The sequence below is a fragment of the Pristiophorus japonicus genome, unplaced genomic scaffold (assembly GCF_044704955.1).
Source record: "Pristiophorus japonicus isolate sPriJap1 unplaced genomic scaffold, sPriJap1.hap1 HAP1_SCAFFOLD_315, whole genome shotgun sequence".
Lineage (NCBI taxonomy): Eukaryota > Metazoa > Chordata > Chondrichthyes > Pristiophoridae > Pristiophorus > Pristiophorus japonicus.
In genome coordinates this window covers 520,270-544,150 of record NW_027252944.1, presented here as the reverse complement: position 1 = coordinate 544,150, position 23,881 = coordinate 520,270, and the positions used below count along the sequence as shown (strand labels likewise).

Here is a 23,881-nt window from a genome sequence, read left to right as displayed (position 1 = left end):
TCACAAGGCTAGAGCTGTGCCTTATCTGATGAGGGAAAAGATTGAACACGAACTGGACAGGCTTCTGCGGGAAGGCATTATCTCACCCGTGGAATTAAGCGACTGGGCAAGTCCCATCGTCCCCGTCATGAAGCCTGATGGATCCGTAAAAATCTGTGGGGATTATAAGTCTACCATAAACAGAGTCTCCCTACAGGACCAGTACCCGCTGACCAGAGCGCAGGATCTATTTGCTACATTGGCTGGAGGAAAACTTTTCTCGATACTAGATCTCACATCTGCGTATATGACGCAAGAACTGACCAAAGAGACTAAGCTACTCACCACCATCAACACACATCGAGGCCTTTTCATGTACAATCGATGCCCATTCGGCATCAATTCGGCAGCTGCTATATTCCAGCAAAAATGGAGAGTCTGCTCAAGTCCATCCCGGGGACGGTTGTATTTCAAGACAACATTCTTATCACGGGCAGGGACACCGACTCCCATCTCTGCAATTTGGAGGAAGTACTAAGTCGATGGGATCGGGTAGGCCTAAGAGTTAAGAAATCCAAGTGTCTGTTTCTCGCGCCCGAGGTTGAATTTTTGGGCAGAAGGATTGCCACTGATGGAATCTGCCCAACAGAATCCAAAACAGAAGCAATTCGCCTGGCACCCAGGCCCCGGAATGTCTCAGAACTGCGCGCCTTTCTCGGGCTACTCAATTACTTTGGGAACTTTATGCAGACATTAAGCACGCTGCTGGAGCCTCTCCATGTGCTACTCAGGAAGGGGTGCGATTGGTTTTGGGGGGAGACCCAGGAACGCGCCTTCAATAAGGCATGCAACCTTCCATGTTCCAACAGTGTTTTGGTTTTCTTTGATCCAGGTAAAAAGCTAGTTCTCACATGTGATGCGTCAGCGTATGGGGTCGGGTGCGTTTTACAACATGTCAATGATGCGGGTAAATTACAACCCATAGCTTCCGCCTCCAGGTCACTTTCGCGGGCGGAGCTCGGGTACTGTATGGTTGAGAAGGTGGCGCTCGTGTGCGTGTACGGTGTCAAAAAGATGCACCAATACATTTTCGGGGCCACGTTCGCGTGAGAAACTGACCACAAACCCCTCACGTCCCTGCTATCGAGTGCAAGGCAATAAACGCCAACGCCTCGGCGCGCATTCAGCGGTTGGCACTCATTAGCGTATTACGACTGTACAATAAGGCACAGACTTGGCACAGACACCTGTGCCGACGCGCTTAGCAGGCTATCCCTGGCGACCACGGAAGGGTCCGACGAACAGGACTGTGAGATGGTCATGGCAATCAATGCCTTTGAATCCACAGGTTCACCCATGATGGCTCGCCAAATCAGAGCTTGGACGACCAGCGACCCCACGTTACCTTCGTCAAAAGATGTGTTTTTACTCGTGACTGGGCAGAGACTCGTGATGCCTGCTCCGAGGAGGTCAAACCTTTCCATAGGCGCATGCATGAACTATCACTGCAGGCAGACTGCCTGACGTGGGGCAGCTGAGTAGTTATGCCCTTGCGAGGTAGACAGCGTTTGTCCCGGAGCTCCACTGCGAGCAGCCAGGGATCATCCTGATGAAGGCCATAGCCAGATCCCACGTCTGCTGGCCTGGCATTGACGCGGACTTGGAGCTCTGCATCCGTCGATGCACCATTTGTGCCCAACGCAGTAATACCCCCAGTGAGGCCCCCCTAAGCCCCTGGCCCTCGCACACCAAACCGTGGTCGCTGGTGCATGTAGACTATGCGGGCGCATTCATGGGCAAAATGTTCCTCGTAGTCGTTGATGCATTTTCAAAGTGGATCGAATGCACCATTTTAATCTCGAGCACCACCTCCACCATTGTGGAGAGCCTTAGAACCATGTTTGCTACGTCCGGAATCCCTGACATATTGCTCAGTGATAATGGTCCGTGCTTCAACAGCGCAGAATTTCAAGATTTCATAGTTGACCACGGCATAAATCACGTTCAGACGGCACCTTTCAAGCCAGCCTCCAATGGCCAGGTGGAGCGAGCAGTGCAAATCGTGAAACAAGAATGCTAACAATCCAAGGTCCCACGCTGCAGAGCCGCGACTGCTGCTGACATACAGACCTCGTCCGCATTTGTTGACTGGGGTTCCCCCCGCGCAACTATTGATGAAACGAACCTTAAAGACGAGACTCCCTTTAATCCTCCCAGATAAGCATGAAATTGTTGAGGCAAAGCGCCGGAAACTAACTGAGTACGATGACCGAAATTCGAGGGGGAGGTGGAATGTGATAGAGGACAAAGTGTTTGTGCTCAACTATGGCCGGGGTCCCAAATGGTTTGCAGGGACAGTAACAGATAAGGAAGTAAACAGGCGACTGTGGTACAAATGGACAAATGCCAAACCTGCCGGAGGCATGTCGGCCAAGTAAAAAGTAAATTCACTGATAACACTGCAGAACCAGAGGCAGACTACAAATTGGAACTCACACCACACCTGGTGGAAAGACAGAGGGAACAACCTGAGAAAAGGGCAGTCTCAAAAGACAGCCCAGGCGAGATACCAGCAATCACACCGAAAGAAAAACAGGCACCAAGGCAAACAACTGAACCACAACTAAGAAGCTCCACACGAGAGCGGAGACCACCTGAGAGACTGAACCTATAAAGACAATAATACCTTGGGGGAGGGTTATGTCATGTATCTCACACTATTATATATAACTGTACCTTACCATGCTATACATGACTGTAACTAGATATGACCTCTAACCGAAGCGTACTTTACCACCAGGGTGCACTTGCAGGAGACACTGCATATCTGTTCCACAAAGGTATATAAAGGCAGGTCTCAGGCAAGACTGGCACTTGAGATCTGTGAAATAAAGGTGCAGGTCCAGAGTGACCTTGACTTCAGCATGTGCCTCGTGCATGTCTGTACTGCAAGGGTCAGGATTTTACAGGCAGAGGAAACGTTTCGGGCACACACTCAAAGCCTCCCTGATAAAATGCAACATCCCCAGCGGCACCTGGGAGTCCTTGTTCCTCGGGTTGAGTTGCCTGTGCTGCGTGATCCATGCCGGATCGATCATCCTCTGCGACGTGGTTTGTCACAGCACGTTTGCACATTCACTGGAGGTGCCCCATCATTGTGCAGCCTTTGCTCACGTAGTGCTTGAATCGACATTGATGGGCACGATGATTACCCCCGCAGCACCAACACGGTGCTCATAGATTCACATTCACCCCCAATGGCGCACTCTGAGTCATCACAGGTCTTGCAGCCACAGGCGTATAGGCCCTGCCATATGCAGTTCGGCCTGCTAGCGACATCATTTTATGCACAGTACTTGCCGGTGAGCTTCGATGTTGAGAAGGTATCTGTTTCGTGTTATCGTCCGTGGCGATGTAAGCCTGGGCGATCGCGATGATCCTGCTCAGGTCTAGGGTTTCAGCAGCCAGCAGCTTTCGAAGAATGACCTCGTGACTGATGCCCAGCACGGAAAAGTCCCACAGCATTTGACCCAACGCAGCTGCAAAATCGCAAGTTCCCGTGAGGTGTCTCAGGTCGGAGACATAATCCGCCATGTCCTGGTCCCTGGAGCGATGGTGCGTGTAAAAACGATATCTGACCATGAGGATACTCTCCTTCGGCTTGAGGTAGTCGCAAACCAGTGTGCACAAATTTGAATATTCCTTCTCCGTTGGTTTTGTCGGTGTGAGCAAATTCTTGATGAGGCTGTATATTTTAGGTCGACAGACGGTGATGAGAACCGACCTGTGCTTCGCCATGTTAGTATCTCCTTCCAGCTCGTTGACCACAAAGTACTGGTCGAGCTGCTCGACGAAGGCTTCCCAATCATCACCCTCTAGGAATTTCTCTAATATTCCAACAACAGCCATGGTTGCGTGAAGGTTCGTATTCTGTTACTCGTCGCCGATTGTTGTGGAAAGAAGAACTCCCCGAGGCTGAGTACTGTGACCTAAACTTAGTGTGACCTTAGTCTTCTTTATTACAACTCCAGAGTGTCTGAACAACATGGCAGCCTACCTTTTATATTGGCCCTGTGTGGGCAGGTGACTATTAGGACTCCAACAGTCGCGCCCTCTGGTGGCAAGTATTACAGAGTTACATACATCACATAATTGTTATCGTTAAGAAGTTATAATTCCAATGAATGCCAATATCGTGCGAAAGGAGTCTGTTTGTAGGACAAGGCTACATATCAGGAAGGAGTGTAGTTAGATGACAAGGGAAGTGATACTCTGATTATAAGTTTGATGAATTAAAGAATAAATGATGGAATCAATGAGCACGCCAGGCAGCATCTGTGGAGAGAGAAACAGAGTTAACGTTTCAGGTTAATAACCTTCCATCAGAAGTTGGGCAGTTGTGTTCGGTATTACTTTTAAAAGTTTCAATTGTCACGTAGCAGGGGTAAGGAAAAGATATAAAATGTGGCATTTGGAACAGATAATTTAGAATCCGATTAATGTTTGATCAATTTGTACACCGACCTGGGAAATGTAACGTGTTTGAGTTCTTCGGCTAACATTCGCAAGGTTTGGGTGTAAGTACTGTTGTTAAGTGTATGTTTAATTATTGTCTGCTTAATAACTCTGACATTTAATGTTGCGGACCCTATTCCTGCACTGCGCGTGTTCCAGCTCTGTTTGGAGCACCGACCACTTCAATCCGTTGCTTACAGTGACAGTTGGATTAACCGTTTCTTTGTTTGGTGAAATTTCAAAGATTGTAAGCGGCGCACCTCAATCTGGTCACCGACTCACTAACCGCTGCTCCCGTGAGATGCAAGCCCAGTTATTGTTTCCAGCTTGAACGCAGGTACAAACAGAACTCATTCATAGAAAGTCCAAGTCCCTGAGGCACCTGATTATTTGCACCGAACTCCTTCGCAAAGAGTTGCAGTTCGTGTGGGGTGATTTGGGCACATCTTTCCCCACACGACAACACTTCAAACATAACTCAACGTCTGTAAAGCGCTTTGGGGCGTCATGAGTTCCTGAAAGGTGTTGTAGAAATGCAAGTCCTTCTTTGCAAAAGTTCGATGCAAATTCAAAATTCTTGGCGAAACTGAGGGCTCGTCCAGGATTTGAACCCGGGACCTCTCGCAAAATTTAAGTAACAACCCCAAAGCAAGAATCATATCCCTAGACCAATGAGCCAACTGTTTAATGAATGTGTAGATAAGGTGTAACCATTATTGAAGCATTTTTCGTGTGTTGCTGTTCTTGATCGGAGGAGCACATGAAACGGAATCAGTGACTTTGCTTTTTGGACCTGTCTTCTGAAGCACCGCACGGTCCCACTCCGACAGTCAATGAGCTGTTGGGACGTTAGTGTATCCAGGCTGTGGGTGGTCACCCCGAGCGCAGCAGAGGGGTTTCTGCATTAGTTCTGGGTGGGGACAGTATTTTTCCCCTTCTCTCTTCCTCTTGTCAATATCCCTGTGCTTTGGTTTCTCTATTTATTCCCCTGTCTCAGTTTCTAGTGTTTAAAAGTGAACAAAAGATGAAATGGTTGTCACTGTGGAACAATTTCTCTCACTCAAAGTTAGACACACTACCGTTGCACCATGAGGTCCAGGTAGGTAGCCGTTGATAATCAGGTTCATATATAAATATATATAAATATATCGACATGTATCGTAACTGTTCCCTGGTGGTCGAGGGGTTAAGATCTGGCGCACTAACCTAGTTTCAATCCTCGATCAATTCATCGCATAAAAATAATTGAGGTCTGTGAGACGATTAATAATTGCTGTAATCACCATAAATACCAATACTGTCATGTATCTCACACTACTGTACATAACTGTACCTTGCCATGCCATACATGACTGTAACCAGAGATGACCTGTAACCACAAGCTGACCTTACCACCAGGGGTGCATTTGCAGGAGACACTGGATACCGTTCCCAGACAGGTATATAAGGACAGGTCTTAGGCAAGTGTGGCATTCGAGAGCTGTGCAATAAAGGTGCAGGTCCTGAGTGACCTTGACGTCAGTATGTGCCTCGTGTGAGTCTGTACGACAAGGTCAGTCCTTTTCAGTGGCGACGAGTTACGGGATTACAGAATCCGCAGAATGGCGACCAACGGCTCAGATGTAAAATACAATGCTGGAGATAATTGGGAGGACTTTATAGAAAGGTTCCAGCAAAGATTTGTAACCAAAGACTGGTTCGCAACAATAAGGCAGACAAGAGAAGAGCCCATCTCTTGACCAGCTGTGGCTCGAAAATATACGCTTCAATGAAGGATCTGCTGGCACCCGAGAAACCAGCAAGCAAGTCGTTTGAAGAATTGATCACACTGGTAAGAGATCACCTGAAGCCAGCAAGCAGCCTACACATGTAAGCTACCTCGGACCCGTGCCAATTGTCCCCGCACACAGAGCACAGGCTCAGGAAAACCCCGGGGGAGAGGATATCCCGTTCACTGGGCCTGCCAGCAACACTGAACAAGTGCCCGGTCTGAAACTTTCCAGTGTAATAACTTGCAACTGGAACATCCAACTGTCAGGTTGGCCGAGCGGTCGAAGGCGCTGCGTTCGGGTCGCAGTCTGCTCTGGAGGCGTGTGTTCAAATCCCAATCCTGACTTTCAGCGTTTTTAATTACAAACTCATTTGTTTGGACACCACTCTCAAGTGCTTTGGGACATCCATCGAACTTAATAAAATGACCCCACTTCAATTGCAAACAGTGATATCAAAGTTGCTTCCCAAACCTGGAATCGATTGCGGGTGGCTGTAACGAAAGGAATGGTTTTGTGAAGCATTGAAAGGTGCCCTCGAAATGGCTCGCACTGCTCATTTCAAAACACGGTTATAATTTGTTTCAGTGCAAAAGAAGGCAGGCTCAAATGGCCGACTCCTGCTCCTGGTTCTTGTGTTCTTATACAGAGCACAGAACAAATGATTAAATGATCAACTCTTCCTCAGTCGCATTTCTTTCATTGTGCAAAATAATTTATGGGTTAATTAATGATGTTTTCCTGTGAAAGCAACATAAAAATTTAAGGAATATAAATCGGCCAACGTGGGGCTTGAACTCACAACCCTGAGATTAAGAGTCTCATACACGACGAACTGAGCTAACCCTGACTGCTTAAGTTGCTTCTTCCTGTCGCTGATGGCTGCCAGGGGCCTGTTGGCTCCGCACCATGGGTTTATCTCGAACTTCAAACCTCGAAACTGGGTCTCCTGATTTCCAAGCCACTTGCATTGCGGAACCTTCATTTCGACGAACATCTCCAGCTTAATGTGTAGGCCTCGTGGCGGAACGGTAGTGTGTCTTACTTTAGTTCCGAAAGTTGTGTGTTCAAATCAGGTAGGGGTCATTGTTCTGTCAGACATTTTTTTTCCAGAATTAATATTTTTTTTTCTGTTTGGCAATAACCAGACCCTTGCTCCAAGGTCTCTCTCACTATTTCCCCGGTGTCAGGCAGAGATACGCCTGCTGTCCTCATTTATTTCATGTGACAGGAGACAAAAGTTCAAAATCAACCTGCAGGTGGCCACACACAGCACTGAATAGTCAGGATGGCCTGCCTATTATCCCAACCACAGTGGATAACCTCATATTTCATACATTATACTCCATCTGACAAATTACTGCCCAGCCACTGAGCCTATCGATATCGCTTTGCAGATTGTTTGTGTCCTCCTCACAACTTGCTTTCCCACCGATCTTTGGATCACCTTGGCTACATTACCAACATGCAGAGCACAGAACCAATTATTGACCGACTGACTTTCCGTCAGTTAGCATTTCTTTCATTGTGCAAAAGCAGATTATCGATTCATTAACGATGTTATCCCATGAAAGCAAAATAAAAGTTAAACGAAAATAATTTGCACACTTGAAAGGAATATTTTTGTTTGGTGAAATTCCGGTCAGAGAAATGTGGTGAAAGGAACTTTTTGTGGAGAGAGTGATTGAGTATTTCAGCTTATCGCTGAACACTTCTCTCTGAGCATAGAACTAGGCACCAGTTTCTTCTAGTGTTGCAGTTATCACATCCGCCTCACACGCGAAAGTTCCCCGGTTCAAGCCTGGGTGGAAACATTATTTCTGAAACAAAAACTGGTTTTAAATGTTCATTGTTCATGTGATAATGGCCTCCTTCCGTGCTGCAAACTTCTCTGATTCCATGATGAGCAAGGAACATTTAAAACCAATCTCCTAAAATACAGAGTGTGTAAAATCAGAAAAGGAATAAAACTTCTCAATGATTCAAGTTTCACAAATTATTAACATTAAGTTGTTGAAGTTTCGACTGTCCCTCAGTGATCATGTTAGCATTTCTTACAATCTGCTAAACAATGCTATCGGTTAATATCAGCAGATACAAGCCGCATTTCAAACCCGGAATCAACTTATTCATTATTCTCCCTTCCCAGTTCAACTGCACAGATGGTTATTTATACTCCATACCAGAAACTCAAATCCAACTTCTGACATTCCTTATTTCGAATTACCAACTCATTTGTTTTGACACCACACTGAAGTGCTTTGGGTCATCTGTGTAATTTAATTAAATTACTTCACATTAATTAAAAACGGTGGTAGCAAAATTACTTCTCCAACTGTGAATCGAACCCCGGTAGCTGTCGTGATCAGAATGTTTTTGTGAAGCATTTAAAAATGCTCTCTAAAAATCTCGCATTCCTAATTTACAAATAGGGTTAACATTTGTTTCAGTGTGAAAGAAGGAGATTGAAAATGACAACAAAAACACCAGGCAGCGACTACATTAAGAAAAATTCAAACTTTTCACAAAGTTGGTTTTACGAAGTAACGGCTGAGCTCAAGTTGGCACTAACCAGTCCCATCAGATATTAAATGTTTCTATGAGATCCCCGCTCATCCTTCTAAATTCCAATGTATAAAGGCCCAGTTGATCCAGTCTCTACTCATATGTCAGTCCGGATTGCCCCTTATCCTCAGACTGTGTCCCCTGGTTCTGGACTTCCCCAACATCGGGAACATTCTTCCTGCATCTAACCTGTCCCGTCCCGTCCAAATTTTAAATGTTTCTATGAGATCCCCTCTCATCCTTCTAAACTCCAGTGAATACAGGCCCAGTTGATCCAGTCTCTCCTCATATGTCAGTCCTGCCATCCCGGGAATCAGTCTGATGAACCTTCGTTGCACTCCCTCAATAGCAAGAAGGTCCTTCCTCAGATTAGGAGAAAAAAACTGAACACAATATTCCAGGTGTGCCTCATCAAGGCCCTGTACAACTGCAGTAAAACCTCCCTGCTCCTATACTCAAATCCCCTCGCTATGAAGGCCAACATACCATTTGCCTTCTTCATCGCCTGCTGTACCTGCATGCCAACTTTCAATGACTGATGAACCATGACACCCAGGTCTCGTTGCACCGCCCCTTTTACAAATCTGCCGCCATTCAGATAATATTCTGCCCTAGTGTTTTTGCCCCCAAAGTGGATAACCTCACATTTATCCACAGTATACTGCATCTGCCATGCATTTGCCCACTCGCCTAACCTGTCCAAGTCAACCTGAAGCCTCCGAGCGTCCCCCTCACAGCTCACACCGCCACACAGTTTAGTGTCATCTGCAAACTTGGAGATATTACACTGTTACATGTTCAGTACATGTTACAATGAACATTCTGAATTAGACACCTCAAGTAAAGTGCGTGCAATGGGCAATGATTCAACAATTAACATAAGTACGCAAGTAGCAGGAGTCGGCCATTCGGCCCCTCGAGCCTGCTCCACCATCCAATAATATCGTGGCTTTTCTGATCCTGCACCCCTGCTCTTTTTATACTCCTCTCGAGTTTCTGCAGTGTCGAGTTCTCGCTTTCTGTCCTAAGCTTCCCTTTTTCCTTTATCTTACCCTGTGTGTCCCTTGAGGAATTTTTATCCCCCATCTGACTTTACTCACTCTGTGTTTTAGGAGACTGGTTTAAAATGTTAATTGCTCATCATGGAATCAGAGAAATTTACAGCACGGAAGGAGGCCATTCGGCCCATCGTGTCCGTGCCAGCCGACAAACAGCTCCCCAGCCCAGTCCCACTTTCCAGCTCTCGGTCCGTAGCCCTGTAGGGTACGGCACTTCAGGTGCACATCCAAGTACTTTTTAAATGTGCTGAGTGTTTCTGCCTCTATCACCCTTTCAGGCAGTGAGTTCCAGTGATTTCCCCTCGAATCCCCTCTAAACCGTCGACCAATTACTTTAAATCTGTGCCCCCTGGTTGTTGACCCCTTTTCTAAGGGAAACAGGTCCTTCCTGTCCACTCTATCCAGCCCTTCATAATGTTATACACCTCAATCAGGTCTCCCCTCAGCATCCTCTGTTCCAAGGAAAACAAACCCAGCCGATCCAATCTCTGCTCAGAGCTAAAATTCTCCAGTCCGGCAACATCCTCATAAACTTCCTCTGTATCCTCTCCAGTGCAATCACGTCCTTGCTGTAATGTGGTGACCAGAACTGCATGCAGTACTCTAGCTTTGGCCTAACAGTTCAAGAATAACATCCCTGCTCTTGTATTCCAAGCCTCTGTATAATCGATCTGGACAGCAGCCTGTACTGTCGAGACGTGATCATGGGAGGTTGAGCCTTCGTTGAATCGGAGAGGAGGAAGCTCTCTGCTGATCAACATGCAGTCACCCACAATTCCTCATTCTTTAGGCGGGACTGTGTTACTGTAAGTTGGGGTGGATTCGTGAAAGAGTCCGTTTCATTATTGGCTTGCAACAAAAGCTATTTCCCCAACGTGGGGCTCAAACCCCCAATTCTGAGATTAAGAGTTTTATGTTTGACCAATTGAGCTAGCTGGGCTTGGCAAAGCTATGGATCCTTGTTGTATCTCAAACGTTGTGGGTGGATTAATGAATGAAATAATGATTGAGTATCTCACAGACTTGAATTATTGTTGCCAACTTGTCATCGGGAACATTCTTCCTGCATCCTCGTGAACCTTGTCTGAACTGCCTACAATGTAAGTATATCCCTCCTTAAATATGGAGACTAAAACTGTTAGCATTTCTTTCATTGTGCAAAAGAAGATTAATTCTCGTGAAACCAACATAAAAGTTTAAGGAAAATAATTCAACCGACGTGGGGCTCGAACCCATGACCCTGAGAATAAGAACCTCATGTTCTCGCCGGGCTTCTCAACATCACCCAGTCAATCCCCTTCAGTTAGTGGTCAATGGTGATCCCAGGCTGTTGATGGCGGGGGATTCGGCGATGGTAATGCCGGTGATAGCCGGGCCTGCTTAAGTTGCATCTTCCTCTCGCTGATTGCTGCCAGGCGCCTGTTAGCTCCGCCCCGTGGGTTTATCTCGAACTTCAAACCACGAAATAGGTTATCCTGAATTCCAAGGTGTGTACGGAGATCAACCATCAAAAGCTCTGTCATTAACCACAGGGGGTCCGCCAATTTTCTGATCGCAATGCGCTTTCAGTCCTTGTCCTTAAAATTGCGGACGTGTACATTGGGGAGTTTAATGACTTTGAAAGGAACATTGTTATTTGGTGCAGTTCCGGTCAGAGAAATGTTTGTGAAAGGAACGTTTTGCAGAGAGAGGGATTGAGCGCCTGTTGGCGGAAACATTTTTGAAATGGAAACTTGTGGACGATAAAATGGAACAAGAGCAGTCCGGGGTACATTGTCACATGATGCAAGCTATCTCTGACCCGGACCAAAGCTCCCCGTACACCGAGCACAGGCTCAGGAAAACCCCGGGTAGATGATATCCCGGTCACTGTGCCTTCCAGCAACACTGAACAAGTGCCCGGTCTGAAACTTTCCAGAGTAATAACTTGCAACTAGAGCATCCAACAGTCTCTTGGGATCCCTTGGAACTTCAGATGATGCGCTCCCTGGTGGTGGAACATGGGAGTGCATGCTTTACAGAGACACAACATCACTCCCCCGGCAAAGTCAAAGTAAAAAGTTTTTACATGTTGAGGCGGTCGGGAGCTTTTCTTTCCCTGGTGGACCACCTCGGTACAAATGTCTGTTCTGGTGTGTTGGCTGTGCCCTCGCTGGGCTGGTGTGTTGTTGGCCCTGCAGGGCTGCTGGGTGTGTCTGGCCTTGCTGGGCTGTTGGGTGTGATGGGTTCGCTTTCCTGGTCCGTGGTGGTGTCGTTGATCCTTTGGGTATGTGTTGCGGGTTCGAAAAAGGTGGTGTCTGCTGTGGGTTGTTCAGGGCAGCCTGTGAACCACAGCCTCGTTTGGTCCAGGTGCGTTCTGCAAATTTATCCATTGTCCAGTTTGACGACAAACACCCTACTCCCTTCTTTAGCGATCACCGTGCACGCGCTCCTCTTGGGACCATTTCCATAGTTTAGCACATACACAGGGTCATTCAGATCAATTTCCCGTGACACATTGGCGCGACCATCATTTACATTTTGTTGCTGACGCCTGCACTCTATCTGATCATGCAATTTGGGGTAGACCAGCGAGAGTCTGCTTTTAAGTGTCCTTTTCATGAGTAGCTCAGCCGGGGGCACCCCTGTGAGCGAGTGGGGTCCCGTGCTATAGCTGAGCAGTACTCGGGACAGGCGGGTTAGGAGTGAGCCTTCTGTGACTCGTTTGAGTCTCTGTTTGATTGTTTGTGCTGCCCGCTCTGCCTGTCCATTTGAGGCTGGTTTAAACGGGGTCGAGGTGATATGTTTGATCCCATTGCGGGTCATGAATTCTTTAAATTTGGCACTGGTGACACATGGCCCGTTGGCACTGACCAGTATGGAACGCATGCCGTGTGTGGCAAACATGGCCCTCAGGCTTTCAATGGTGGCGGTGGCGGTGCTTCCCGACATTATTTCACATTCAATACATTTTGAAAAATCATCCACCACCACCAGGAACATTTTACCATGAAATGGGCCTGCATAGTTGACATGGATCCTCGACACTGGTCTGGAGGCCAGGACTACAAACTTGGTGGTGCCTCTGTGGACGCGTTGCTCAACTGAGCACATACACTGCATTGCCGTACACAGGGCTCTAAGTCAGAATCGATACCGGGCCAGCAAATGTGGTATCTCGCTATCGCTTTCATCATTACTAAACCCGGGTGTGTGCTGTGGAGATCCGAGATGAACGTCTCCCTGCCCTTTTTTGGCAGCACTACGCGGTTACCCCACAACAGGCAGTCTGCCTGACTGGACAGCTCGTCCTTTCGCCGCTGGAACGGCTTGATTGGCTCTTGTATTTCAACGGGGATGCTGGCCCAGCTCCCATACAATACACAGTTTTTTACTAGAGACAGCAGAGGATCTTGGCTGGTCCAAGTCCCAATCTGGCGGGCCGTAAAAGGTGATTTATCATTTTCAAACTCTTCCATGACCATCAACAAGTCAGCGGGCTGCGCCCCCATCAACAAGTTTGCAGGCTGCGCCATGTCTACCCCTGTGGTGGGCAATGGTAGCCGACAGAGCATCCGCACCATTCTCAGTGCCTGGCCTGTGGTGGATTGTCTAGTTATACGCTGAGAACGTGAGTGCCCACCTTTGTATGCGGGCTGAGGCATTCGTATTTATCCCCTTGTTTTCAGCGAAAAGGGATGTGAGGGGCATGTGATCGGTTTCCAGCCCAAATTTGAGGCCAAACAGAAACTGATGCATTTTCTTTACCCCGAACACACACGCTAATGCCTCTTTCTCAATCATGCTGTCGGCCCTCTCGGCCTTAGACAAGCTCCTGGAAGCATGGGCGAAAGGTTGTAACTTCCCCGCAATGTTAGCTTGTTGTAATACACACCCGACTCCGTACGACGACACGTCACATGTTAGCACAAGTCTTTTACACGGGTTATACAATACAAGCAGCTTGATGGAGCATAAAAGGATGCTGGCTTTGTCAAAAGCAAACACTTGTTTTTTTTTCCCCATACTCAGTTCTCACCTTTGTGCAATAACACATGTAGAGGCTCTAAAAGGTGCTTAACCCCGATAGGAAGTTACCAAAATAGTTGAGGAGTCCAAGGAACGACCGCAGCTCCGTGACGTTCTGTTGCCTGGGCGCGTTCATGATAGCCTCTTTATTGGCGTCTGTGGGCCGAATGCCGTCCGCCGTGAACTTTCTCCCCAAAATCTCCACTTCTGTTGCCATGAAGACGCATTTCGACCTCTGAAGCCGCAGCCCTACGCGATCCAGTCGCTGGAGGACCTCCTCCAGGTTTTGTATGTGTTCGGCGGTGTCCAGACCCATAACCAATATGTCGTCCTGAAAGACCACCGTGTGTGGTACCGACTTGAGTAGGCTCTCCATGTTTCTCTGGAAGATCGCTGCAGCCGACCGAATTCCAAACGGGCATCTGTTGTCGCTGAACAGTCCCTTTTGCGTGTTGATGCAGGTGAGGCCCTTCAAAGACTCCTCCAGCTCCTGCGTCATGTAGGCCGAAGTCAGGTCAAGCTTGGTGAACGCCTTGCCTCCTGCCAGCGCGCAAAATAGGTCATCTGTCTTAGGTAGCGTGTGTTGGTCCTGTAGCGAGAAACGATTAATAATTACTTTATAATCGCCGCAAACCCTGACAGTGCCATCACTATTGAGTACTGGAACAATCGGGCTGGCCCATCGCTGAATTCCACTGGGGAGATGATGCCCTCGTGTTGCAGCCTGTCCAGCTCGATTTCCTCTCTCTCCTCATCATGTGAGGTACCGCTCGCGCGTTGTGGTGAATGGATCGTGCCTCTGGGACCAAGTGGATCCGCACCTTCGCCCTGGAAAAGTTTCCAATGACTGGCTCAGAAAGGGAAGGAAATTTGTTCAGAACCTGGGTACATAAGGCTTCATCGACATGTGATAGCGTTCGGATGGTATCCCAGTTCCAGCGGATTTTCCCCGCCAGCTCCTTTTAAGCAGTGTGGGGCCAGCGCCCGGGACAATCCAGAGTGGCAGTTCGTGCACCGTGCCCTCGTAGGTGACCTTGACCATGGCGCTGCCCAGGACAGTAAAATGCTCTTTGGAGTACATTCTCATTTTCATGTGGATGGGGCTTCGGGCTGCTCTGAATGCCTTGTTGCACCACAGTCTCTCAAACATCTTTTTACTCAGGATGGATTGGCTAGCGTCAGAGTCCAGTTCCATGGTTCGGGGTAAGCCATTCAATTTTACATTTAGCATTATAGGTGGACATTTCGTCGAAAATGTGTGCACCCCGTGTACTTCAGCATCTGCCTCCTCTCTCTGAGGCTCGAAATTGCTTGATCCACCATGGACCGATCTTCCTCTGCAACATGGTGGTTAGCAGCTTTTGCAGAGCTTGCAGCTCATTCGCAAGCTTTTGGAGATGCCCCATTGTTCCACAGCTCTTGCAAACATACCCTTTGAAGCGGCATGAGCAGGCTGAATGGAAGCCTGCACAACGCCAACAAGTTGTGAATTGCCTTTCACTCATCCTTTGTTGGGGACACTGAGTCATCTGGGTCACCTGAGGCCTGCTGGCAGTTGCAGACTCGTGGGTTCTGCCCTGTACATTTCTGCTCACAAACGCAGTTCCAGTTAATTTATGAACATTGCTAGAACTTGTGTGCTGAGAGATTTGTTTGGTGTTATCACTGGTGGACATAAATACCTGTGTTATCGCAATGGCCTTACTGAGGGTCGGTGTCTGTACAGCTAAAGTTTTTCGTAGGATGGTCTCGTGGCCAATGCCCAGTACAAAACAGTCTCTGAGCATTTGCTCCAGGTAGCCATAAAACTCACATTATCCTGCAAGTCGCCTTAGCTCCGCGATGTAACTCGCCACTTCCTGACCTTCAGATCGCTGGCACGTGTAGAACCGATACCTCGCCATAGCACGCTCTCCCTCGGGTTAAGATGCTCCCGAACCAGTGTACACAGCTCCTCATACGATTTGTCTGTGGGTTTCACCGGAGCCAGAAGATTCTTCATGAGACTGTATGTCTGAGCCCCACAGAATGTGAGGAGGACAACTCTCCTTTTTGCAGCACTTCCTTCTCCGTCCAGCTCGTTGGCTACAAAGTACTGGTTTAGCCATTCGACATAGGCTTCCCAGTCCTCACCTTCCGAGAACTTCTCCAGGATGCCCACAGTTTGCTGCAAGTTTGTGCTGGATTCATATACTCGTCGCCAGTTATTATGTTCCTAACACAGATGATGCTGCACATGGGAGGTTAAAGTAACAGTGACCTCAGTCTTTCATAAGACACTCCAGAGTGAGGAACTGGCCTTAGGGGCCGGCTTATATGCAGTGCTCCCAAATGGTGCTGGGATCCCTTGGGACTTCAGGGGATGAGCTCCCTGGTGGCGGAACATGGGAGTGCATGCTTTACAGATTCACAACACATACGTTGCCTCAACTTTGATTTCTGCCATCATCCCTTGTGTTTAACCTTCGCCGCACCTCCGCCACGATCTCTCACCGTTCCTCCACCACGATCTCTCACCGTTCCTGCACCACGATCTCTCACCGTTCCTCCAGCACGAACTCTCACCGTTCCTGCACCACGATTTCTCACCGTTCCTCCGCCACGATCTCTCACAGTTCCTCCACCACGATCTCTCACAGTTCCTCCATCACGACCTATCACCGCTCCTCCACCACGATCTCTCACCATTCCTCCGCCATGATCTCGCACCGTTCCTCCACCACGACCTCTCACCGTTCCTCCACCACGATCTCTCACCGTTCCTCCACCACGATCTCTCTTCACTCCTCCACCACGACCTCTCATCGTTCCACCACCACGATCTCTCATCGTTCCTCCCCCACGACCTATCACCGCTCCTCCACCACGATCTCTCGTCACTCCTCCAACACGATCTCTCACCGTTCCTCCACCACGATCTCTCGCCGTTCCTCGACCAGGACCTCTCACCGTTCCTCCACCACGATCTCTCACCGCTCCTCCACCACGATCTCTCACTGTTCCTCCACGCTGACCTTCCTGCTCCTCCGCTGTACCTGGGTCCCGCCGATGTTCCTGCCCACGCACCAAACGGCGACCTGGGTTTTGATGACGTGCAGCAGAGCAGGTCTCCAGCCGTCCTGTTTAACCCTTGCCACTGGACCAAGGCCTCGCTCTGTCAATCCCGTGTGGTGGCTGGTGTGCAATGGTCACACCACGTTAAAACAATCCACCCACAGGCATCTTCCACCCTTTGATTGGAGTTCAGGACTGGAACATCGGGTCCTTCATTGAAACACCTGTGAACCCATGTGGAATTAAGCCTTCCTCGGTCGAGGACCCGCCTATGATGATGATGATGATGATGTGTGGGTCCTTACCAAATGCCTGCTGGAAACCATCAGATTAAATCTAGTAAGACCCGTCCCTAGATTCAGTTTTCACTGACCTTGCCTTAGGAATGCTATATTGGCTTTGGAGGGAGCACTGTGTCGGTTTCCCAGAATGATACCTGGATTCCAAGGTTTAAATTAAGATATGAGATTACACCCACTGGAAATTAGAGGGTCGAGCAGTGATTTGATCAAAATTTTCAAGATAATAAGGGAACAGATAGAGTAGATAGAGATAAATGATTCCCGCTGGTTGGGGAGTCCCAGACTAGTGGCCATAGTCTAAATATTAGAGCCAGATGTTTCAGGAGTGAAATTCGGAAACATTCCAACACACACAGGGTGGGAGAGATTTGGAACTCCCTGCTGCAAAGGGCAGTTGGTGCTGGGTCAGTTGTTCATTTTACATCGCATTTTGACCAAAGGTATTAAGGAATATGGGACAAAGGCGGGTATATGGAGTTTGCTCACAGACCAGCCATGATCTCATTGAATGGCGGAACCGGCTCAAGGGGCTGAATGGGCCTCCTCCTGTTCCTGTGTAACAGGATTGAGGGGCTGAATGGCCTCCTCCTGTTCCTGTGCAACAGGCTCGATGGGCTGAATGGGCCTCCTCCTGTTCCTGTGTATCAGGCTCGAGGGGCTGAATGGGCCTCCTCCTGTTCCTGTGCAACAGGCTCGAGGGGCTGAATGGGCCTACTCCTGTTCCTGTGTAACAGGATCAAGGGCTTGAATGGGCCTCCTCCTGTTCCTGTGCAACAGGCTCGAGGGACTGAATGGGCCTACTCCTGTTCCTGTGTAACAGACTCAAGGGGCTGAATGGGCCTACTCCTGTTCCTGTGTAACAGGCTCAAGGGTCTGAATGGGCCTACTCCTCTTCCTGTGCAACAGGCTCGTGGGGCTGAGTGGGCCTACTCCTGTTCCTGTGTAACATGCTCGAGAGGCTGAATGGGCCTACTCCTCTTCCTGTGTAACAGGCTCGAGGGGCTGAATGGGCCTCCTCCTGTTCCTGTGTAACAGGCTCAAGGGGCTGAATGGGTCGCATCCTGTACCTGTGTGCAAGGTCTGGGAAACAAAGGGAGGTGATATGAGAAAACATAAACGAAATGGTATTGTGTTAAAAGGGAAGCAGAAGGATTGAGTGAGATACACACAGGAATCTTTGAAGCTGGATAGATAAGTTGCTAAGTTGTTTAAAAAGAATACAGGGCCCTTGGCTTGAAATGTAGTGAAATAGAGGACACCAGCGAGGAAGTTATACCATATCTTTTCAATCCCGGTTTAGGCCTCAGTTGGAGAACTGTTTACAGTTCTGAGCACCACAATTTAGGAAGGATATCAAGGCATTGGAGAGAACGTAAGAAATATATAAGAAACATTTTCTATTGGTGTTGAAGACACAAAAACAGGCATTCATCGAGAATCAACCTGCAGGTGACCACACACAGATTAAAGAGCCAGAGAGACTGACAAAATCGGGAAACACCGGCAAATGGACAAGAGATATTGACAAGGACTGAAAGCACTTTGCGATCAGAAAATTGACGGCCCAGCTGTGGTTAATGACACGGCTTTTGATGATTGATCTCCGTACAAGCCTTGAAATTCAGGAGAACCGGTTTTGTGGTTTGAAGCTTGAGATAAACCCACGGGGCGATGCCAACAGGTGCCTGGCAGCAATCAGCGACAGGAAGATGGAATTTATGCAGGCCCGGCTAGCTCAGTATGTAGAGTATAAGACTCTTAATCTCCGGGTCGTGGGATAGAGCCCCATGTTGGGTGAATTATTTTCCGTAAACTTTTATGGTGCTTTCCCAGGAAAACATCATAAATGAACCCATAATCTTCTTTTGCACAATGAAAGAAATGCGAACTTAGGGAGAGTTGATCATTTAATCATTTATTCTGTGCTCTGTATAAGAACACAAAAACCAGGAGCAGGAGTCGGCCATTTGGCCCTTCGAGCCTGCCTTCTTTTGCACTGAAACAAATTATAACCGTGTTTTTAAATGAGCAGTGCGAGATATTTAGAGGGCACATGTCAATGCTTCACAAAACCATTCCTTTCGCTACAGCCAACCAGGATCGGTTCCCAGTTTGAGAAGTAACTTTGATATCATTGTTTGAACTTGAAGTGGGGTCATTTTATTAAGTTCGATGGATGTCCCAAAGCACTTCAGAGTGGTGTCAAACAAATGAGTTTGCAATTAAAAACACTGAATGTCAGGAGTGGGATTTGAGCCCAAATTTCCAGAGGAGACGGTGAACTGAACACAGCGCCTGAGACCGCTTGGCCATCCTGACTGGGAGAAGTTTCAGTTACAAGTTATTGCTCTAAAAGTTTCAGACCGGGCACTTGTTCAGTGTGACTGGAAGGCCCAGTGACCGGGATATCCTCTCCCCCGGGGTTTTCCTGAGCCTGTGCTCGGTGTGTGGGGAGCTTTGGTCCGGATCCGAGATCGCTTGCATCATGTGACAATGCACCTCGGTCTGCTCTTGTTCCATTTTATCGCACATTAGTTTTTGGTTCAAAACTAATATCAGAAGTGGGACATGAACCCACATCTCCAGAGGAGACAATGACCTGAACACAGAACGGCCATCTTGCCTATTCAGTGCTATTTGTGGCAACCTGCAGGTTGATTTTGAACTTTTGTGTCCTGTCACATGAAATAAATGAGGGCAGCAGGCGTATCGCTGCCTGACACCGGGGAAACAGTGAGACAGACATTGCATTGTGATCAGGTTTAATCACAGCAATATCTGCTGTCAGGAGCTGAAAAGGAGGAAGAGCTGAAAAAACACAAGAAAAAAGCTAAGAAATGTCAGCAATTGTGGTAAACTCTTTAATGTGTTTCCTGCTCGTTTCGTGGTGCGGTGCTCACAGAGGGAGCCCAGATTCAGAAAGTAACTCTTTCATTCAAAATCTTTAAAATAATGACATGCAACTAATTAAACTGTGTGTCGGGGGATGTGGATGGATGAAGATTATTTGTTTTATTCCCCACTCATTTACCGACAGCGTTGTTTTGTAGAATTGCGACTGAGGGACAGTGGAAACTTCAATAACTGAACTTTAATTATTTAAGGATTTTGAATAATTGATGAAGTTTTCTCCCCTATCTTATTTTACTCACTCTGTATGTTGGAGACTGGTTTAAAATGTTCAGTGCTCATGCGACAAGGAACCTGGGGCGACTTTTGTTCAACTTATTTCACAGCAAAAATTAAGTCTCCAAAATAATGTTTCCACCCGTGCTCGAACCAGAAACCTTTCGCGTGTCAGGCAAACGTGATAACCACTACACTACAGTTAAAGTAATCTAAGGTATAAAACCAGAGCTTTAACCTACAGAGCTGGCGGATACTTCAGGAGCTGGCTTTACTAGAATAGAATGATGGTGCTATATTTCGGAAGGCTGTGAGTTTGGCAGGAATTGATCTCGTTTTTCACACACTTTACACATCGGAACAGGAGATGGCCATTTAGCAGCGAGTGGTTAGGATCTGGAATGCACGGCTTGAAATGGCGGTGGAGGCAGACTCAATCTTATCTTTCAGACGGGAGTTGGATAAGGGTCTGAAGGAAAATCAATTGCAGAGCTACAGAGAAAGAGCGGGGGAGTGGGACTCGCTGAGAGTCGGCACGGGCTCGATTGGCCGAATGGCCTTCCGTGCTGTAACCATGACATGATTCGATAAGTTAGTGGCACATTTCATAGTGTGGGTGGGAGCACAACATTGCAAAGGGACTTGGATTGAGTCGGCAAAACTAGAGGCATCTGATTCAGGAGATTCGTGGCGCGCTGAAATTTCGGAGTTCAATGACTTTGAAAGGAACATTTTTGTTTTGTGCCGTTTCGGTCAGAGGTTTTCCATGAAAGCAACATTAAATGAAAAGAAATACAATCGCCCAACGTGGGGTTCGAACCCACGACCCTGAGATTAAGAGTCTCATGCTCTACCGACTGAGCTAGCCAGGCTTCTGACCAACGCAGGTTTTTATCACTCATTGCAGCCAGGCGCCTGTTGGCTCCGCCCCAGATGTTGAATCTTGCTGTTGAACAACTGCCAGGGTCTTCTTGAATGGTGGACCAGGCTCGCGGGGACGAATAGCCAACTCCGGCCCCGAATCCTTACCTGTTTATGATTAGCTCTTTCAGGGTAAACGAGCCAAAGAAGTACAGCGGAAACGTTACAAGGACACCCTCATAGTCTCCCTGGTAAAGTGCGACATCACCACTGACACCTGGGAGACCCTGGCCGCAGACCGCGCGAGGTGGAGAAAGTCCATCTGGTAGGGCGTTGAGCTCTTTGAGTCTTGACGCAAGGAGCATGAAGAGACCAAGCGCAGGCAGCGGAAGGAGCACGCGGCAAACCAGTCCCACCGACCCCTTCGCTCGACGTATGTCTGTCCCACCTGTAACAGGGTCTGTGGCTCTCCTATCGGACTGTTCAGCCATCAAAGGACTCACTTTTGGATGGAAGCAAGTCCTCCTCGATCCCGAGAGACTTCCTCTGATGGTGTCTATGATTTGCGGTACACTGCGGAAACATCTCCACTTTCAGCACCAGATTACCAGAATTAAACCCAATGGCATCGGCACAAAAGCTCCTCATCTGCTCAGAGCAAAATATATCACATGACAATAGAATTTTATGAATTAATTAATGATGTTTAAATCAATGGTTCTTTTTTTTTTGCACAGCAGATGCATAAAGATGTGTAAAATAGATGAACTATTTTTTTATAAGGTTTTGAATTAAAAATACAATTTCCCTGACCGTGAATCGAACCGGGGCCGCGGCGGTGAGAGCGCGAAATCCTAACCACTAGACCATCAGGAAACCCAGTTTGGACACAGAAGCAGTGGTTTTGTCGAGGTTCACATCGAGCAGCTCCGTAACACAGGACTCTGTGCTCTGCGGGCTGTTACGAGGGACACACACATCACCTGTTGCTGGAGGGCTATCAACTCAATCAAAGTGACCACGACGTGATTTGAACACGTAACCTTCGGATCTGAAGTCAGACACACTACCGTTGCTCCCTCAGACCTACACAGTGAACTGGAGATGTTTGTCTATATGAAGGTTCTGTAATACAAGGGGCTTTAAAATCTCCGCCCATTCCCACCAGGTATCACAAGCAGCGCTCACCTGACAGGCACCGTATAGTTTATTTTTCAACTTTTCTTTTGCTTTCACGGGAAACCATCATAAATTAACCCCTCACCTTCTTTTGCACAATCAAACAAATGCTAACTCAGGAACAGTCCATAATTCAATCATTTGTGTTGTGCTTTGCATCTTAACTCGAAAACCATATCCCATTTTACTCACTGTATTGTAGCTTTCTGGTTCAATATCTTTATTGCCGATGACACCACGAATCTGGGGCAACTTTTATCAAATTTAACAGCACCGGTTATTCCTACCGTGCACACAAAATATAATCAATAGTGAAGATAAAATCCCACCGTGCATGTTTTCAGATTCAACGCAGCAGCATTTCAAATAAATTTTACACTGAAAAGATGTGCAAGTGTTGCTTGTATTTGTGTCTTTAATTAAACTTTGTGGCGTCTGACTCCCATTCATGCCACTGCTGAATAAGAAAGGAGTGTTTACATTGACTAGACTGCACTGCCCCTGATATTTGTGAGCTCATCCTTTATATTCAGTGGTTTCTCGCCCTTTGATGGGCTGCAGTGTAGCGGATATCACGTTGCCCTCACATCGAGTACTGTTTTGCGGGATGACTCATCAGGGGAGGGCAGCAGCAGCCAAGTTCATGGCACCATGGCTGGCTCTGCTGCACAGAAGCGCAGGAAAAAGAGTGGGACAGCGATAGTGAAAGGGGATTCGATTGTAAGGGGAATAGATAGGCGTTTCTGCGGCCGCAACCGAGACTCCAGGATGGTATGTTGCCTCCCTGGTGCAAGGGTCAAGGATGTCTTGGAGCGGGTGCAGGACATTCTGAAAAGGGAGGGTGAACAGCCAGTTGTAGTGGTGCACATTGGTACCAAAGATTTAGGTAAAAAAAAGGGATGAGGTCTTCGAGATGAATTTAAAGAGCTAGAAGCTAAATTAAAAAGTAGGACCTCAAAAGTAGTAATCTCGGGATTGCTACCAATGCCACGTGCTAGTCAGAGGAGAAATCGCAGGATAGCTCAGATGAATACGTGGCTTGAGCAGTGGTGCAGCAGGGAGGGATTCAAATTCCTGGAGCATTGGAACCGGTTCTGGGGGAGGTGGGACCAGTACAAACCAGACGGTCTGCACCTGGGAAGGTCCGGAACCAAAGTCCGAGGGGGGAGTGTTTGCTATTGCTGTTGGGGAGGAGTTAAATTAATATGGCAGGGGGATGGGAACCAATGCAGGGAGACAGAGGGAAACAAAATGGAGACAGATACAAAAGACAGAAAGGAGATGAGTAAAAGTGGAGGGCAGAGAAAACCAAGGCAAAAACCAAAAAGGGCCATTGTACATCAAAATTCTAAAGGGTCAAAGTGTAATAAAAAGGCAAGCCTCAAAGCTCGGTGCCTCAATGCGAGGAGTATTCGAAACGCAGGAGAGGGCTCTGAGCTAGAGTGGTTGAGAGTGCAGATAAACA

At 47.8% G+C, this 23,881-nt stretch overlaps 1 non-coding gene across 1 annotated transcript; it reads right to left on the bottom strand.

Moving 5' to 3' along the window:
• Window positions 1–21,175: 21,175 nt before the first annotated feature.
• Window positions 21,176–21,248, bottom strand: trnak-cuu (transfer RNA lysine (anticodon CUU)). Its single transcript has one exon. It is a non-coding gene; the product is annotated as a tRNA-Lys (tRNA).
• Window positions 21,249–23,881: the final 2,633 nt, after the last annotated feature.